Raw genomic sequence first — 4,379 nt, 5'->3', positions numbered from 1 at the left:
AACTAAATTTTTTGAACAACCAACACTTGAACTATTTTTTTTTGTTGTTTGGAATATCAATTTTAAGATATTGAACCATATTTTTCTTTTAAAAATTTTTTCAGAGTTTTACATTTTTGTATGAAATAATGCATTTCTCTCATTTTGTTAACGATATTTAGTTAAACAATTTATCTACAATTTATGAATATACAATATACTGTATGAATACTTTCTAAAGATGTCAAAATATACATAAAAATCGTTTAATAATTTTTATATACTTATAATAAATTGATGAAAATTAATCCAGAACACGAATGATTGAACTTGTGTACTAAGGAGTAATATAAATTTTCTAATTATTCTGCATAGAAAAGAATTAAATTAATGCTATAGAAGAATTATACCTTATACGGTAATATATTTTACATTTATTATGCTGAATGTTCTGAAGTGTAAAATATCTCGTTAACTATTAATTTTTGAATATATACACAGCATATAAATTATTAAATTAAGTCTTATTTTAATAAATAAAATTTAAATCAACATTTTAAATGTGATTTATATCATAGAATTCTATTTTATATAATTCTGTGATATAAAGCACGTTTAAAATGAATTTTATTATTTTCATCCTTTAATTTCTTACATAAAAACATATCAGTAGGTGCTACCTACGTTCTACATGGAAAATAATTAACATTTATTACGGACAAATTTAAGTTTCACATTATAACTTATTTAATCATTTTTTAAATAAAAATGTTTTAATTGAGAAGTAATTATTATACATACTTAATTATGCTAACGTTTTGAAAAAGTAAAATGCGTATTATGAGAGAAATCGTTTATTCAATATAAAAAACAAAATAGTTCGTTCGTATATGGGTCGAATTTGGGGATGATAACGTACATGTATGACTACATTCGTCACATGTATGACTACGCTCATCACATTATTTATATCGGCGCGACTTTGGCCTTCATTGTCAAGGCCGAGCGTTGTAAGAGTTTTGTACACACGCACTCGTCTTGTTATTAGCATAACGAAGTTCGAATCGAAAGGTGTCGACGCGGCGCGCTCTGTGTTCTAGTATTACTTTTCTACGAAACACGATCAAGAAGAATATTAAGAGAAAACGCAATTATTTTAAATAATTAATACTAACCGGATTACATAATTACTTAATTTCTGTCCATAATTGTTACACAATAAAAAGCGATACAGTGGCCAATCATTAATCATTCTAATTATATTGATCTGTGGCCAATTATTAAGTAATTATTTGCTGTGTCTTACAATAAAATAAATTAATAAATGTTAATTATATTAACTCAAAGTTAATTTAATTATAATTCGAAACAAGCCATGACATTGTGTTAATTTTTAAGAAAATATACGAGGAATTTTTTACTCCATTTTAATGACTTAACATTTAATTTTTAATTACTTAATTTCATTTACAATAATAAGGTATCTAATTCTAATTTCTATACATAATTTAATTATTTATAAAATTTATTAATCTTCTTTCAATAAATACGAACGGACTTTAACCGACGCGACGCGACGCTGCGCCACAATCACATGACCATAAAGCCGGTTCTACATTAGTTTGCATTTTGAAATCAACGCTTCATATTAGCGGTCACAACAAACTTGCAACTAATGTAGAATCGACTTTAGGAGTGAAGTTGCCGTGTGAACTGTGACGCTATATTCATTATTCATTATTCGTCAGTTACGTGGTGCAAAAAGAGTCATGTTCGAATCAAATAGCATGAATAGAATCGTGATTACGTGTGATCAATAATTACAATCGCATTTCATTTTGTCGACTATATGACATAAATTTCATACCTACATTAGTGATTCGTTAAAATAGCTTGCCACCGTCTCAAGATGTCGCGACGTATCGGTGTGTCGTGTTACAAGCCGAGCAAATCGTAGTGTATCGTTCTACTATTTTTCTTGCTTCTTTTCTCATTATTTACTTTCGTTATCGCAATCTATCGCAGAGTGATAAGTACACCGTATATCATTAATATATGCCGTACAAAGTGATGCACGATCTATTTTGATAATTAGCATTAGTGTTAATTACTGAGTTTTCGCGAGTGATTTGAAGGAATCTGAAAGGAGGAAGAGGTCTGGGAGGCATCGGACAACGGCGGAGTTCTATGAGGTGAATAATCTCACTTATACGTTGTTCGTGTGTATTACTTGCAGAGAAAAAAATTCTTAAATCCTGTGTAATTTTTAATATAATTTTATAATTAATTTGAAATGTAAAGAATTGAAAATTTGGAGCAGATTTACTTTATTGCATGTTAAATATTTCCTAGGGTCAAAAACTGTTGGAGACACTTGAATATTGTTTTTTTTTTTCGCGGCTGCAATGTGTTGTGTTTACGCAAAATCGCGATTCGTAAGGATGTATCCACATAAACTTGCATAGCTGTATAAACGTATGCATAAAGAAAATTATCCAATTATATTTCTGCTATAAAGACGCACATAAAATGTGATTGGATAATTCTTTATGCATACGTTTATGTGGCTATGCAATACGTTTGTGTGGATATACCCTAACGACTGCTCTGTGCGTTGCGATGTAATGTGCGTTGCGATGTAACTATTGATCTTTATAATGTGATCACGTCAAATGCCAAAGAAAAAACTATCATTAAGATAACCAATTCCTTAAAAAGGGAAATAGATTTTAAAAAATTCAATACTATCATATTATCAATTAAATTTTAATCAATAAATATTTTTTATAATTAATAATAAAACATGAACAATATAATTATATTTGTAATAATAATTAATAACACTTAATGTATAACGTTATACATAATATTACAATAAAAATTACATTACGAGATCACATTATTTTTTAAAATTGGTAATAAAACTTTTCTACAAAAGTGTTTATGAGTAATTGAGGTTTTTTAAATTAAAAAATCACATTATACTTATTTTTTATACTTATTATTTTTATTTATCTTTTCGTTTATTATTTTACACTTATTATTTTCTTAAAATAGTAGAACAGAGATAATTTTAATCAAATCCTTAATTTGGGATAAAATTTGAAACGTGTTATAAAGTGAGACGAAGAGTTAAAATTTTGGACTGTCTCTCCTAATTTGGGACGTTTAGTCTTGATTTATTAGTAGTATTATTCTCTATCTTCTTAATGAACAAATAATTATTCCCAACTACATGATTAATCTAGCCTTCACGATCAACAGCTTGCAAGCATGTTGACGTGATGATTATTCATTAAAGTGACATAATAAATCGTGTTTTGTGTGATTATTCATTGAAGTGACGTAATAAAACGTGTTTGTGCGATTTACGTCGGAAATATCGTAAAGTGTATCGCGCGATTAGGGTTACCAGCCGTATTCTTTTAAGGCAGAGTGTGTTGTATTCTTTTTGAAATTAAAATTTCTGGCCAATAATTAAAATTTTATATTTATAATCATATTAATAAAAATCGCTAACAAAAATTATGTTCAAGAAATTTTATTTTATTAAATATCTATATTTAAGGCATACGAAATTATACCCTCTGCTTCCATTTCCGGATCATCTTTTTTTAAAAAAAATGTACATATCTATACATACTCTTTTCTTGTGATTTAGATATGTTAGCTTTACACGTGATCGACATTCAGAATTAATTCTTTTGTTTATGCAAAATCCTGGCATATCATTCAAGCATTGGATAGATAACGGCCGTGACGTGTATTATCTCTCGTAATCGATCGCGACTGTAATGAAAGAAAATACTATCATTATTTGCGATGAAGCAATTCGATGTGAAGTACACATAATTAGTTAGCTTGCACGATCAACGTCTCGTAAACATGTCAACGTGACAGTTATTATTCATTGAAGTAACAGTAATAAAGTGCGTTGCAATTAACGAGGATATCGTGTTAAATGTCATGTGATCATATTTTCAGAAGTGTTATGTGAGTTCAACGGAGCAACACTTGAGAGGAGGCCTGGGAGGCATCAGGCGATGGCGGAGCAACTATGGGGTAAGTTATTTAATAACTAATTTATTATTTATTTTCAAAATGTATTCAGACATTTAATGACATATTTATACGATGTAATGTAACTTTATATATATTATATAATAAATAAGTAAATAGGTGTAACTTTTGTATTTTACAGTTTAACGTAGATTATTGATGTGATATGATTGATAACTCCGCTGCTGTGCACCGTATTGGTGAGTCAAATAATACTTTTATACTTTATTTTATACTAACAATTGAGATAATGGACGTATTTGATATATATATATATATATATATATATATATATATATATCACAGTCGACCTTATATATGTTTCATTTTTTTTCTGATTA

General features: G+C 28.1%; 1 long non-coding RNA gene across 1 annotated transcript in view; it reads left to right on the top strand.

The window, feature by feature from the left end:
• The first annotated feature begins 2,011 nt into the window (after nt 1–2,011).
• The window catches only part of LOC108693313, a 3,911-nt gene continuing 1,543 nt past the window's right edge, over nt 2,012–4,379 (top strand). The window contains exons 1-3 of the long non-coding RNA XR_001932017.1: nt 2,012–2,171; nt 3,964–4,041; nt 4,181–4,238. This is a non-coding gene — a long non-coding RNA (uncharacterized LOC108693313). The remainder of the gene's footprint in view (nt 2,172–3,963; nt 4,042–4,180; nt 4,239–4,379) is intronic.

This window comes from Atta colombica, unplaced genomic scaffold (assembly GCF_001594045.1).
Source record: "Atta colombica isolate Treedump-2 unplaced genomic scaffold, Acol1.0 scaffold9, whole genome shotgun sequence".
NCBI lineage: Eukaryota > Metazoa > Arthropoda > Insecta > Hymenoptera > Formicidae > Atta > Atta colombica.
The sequence above is the reverse complement of the archived record's forward strand: the minus strand, read 5'-3'. Positions and strand labels throughout refer to the sequence as shown.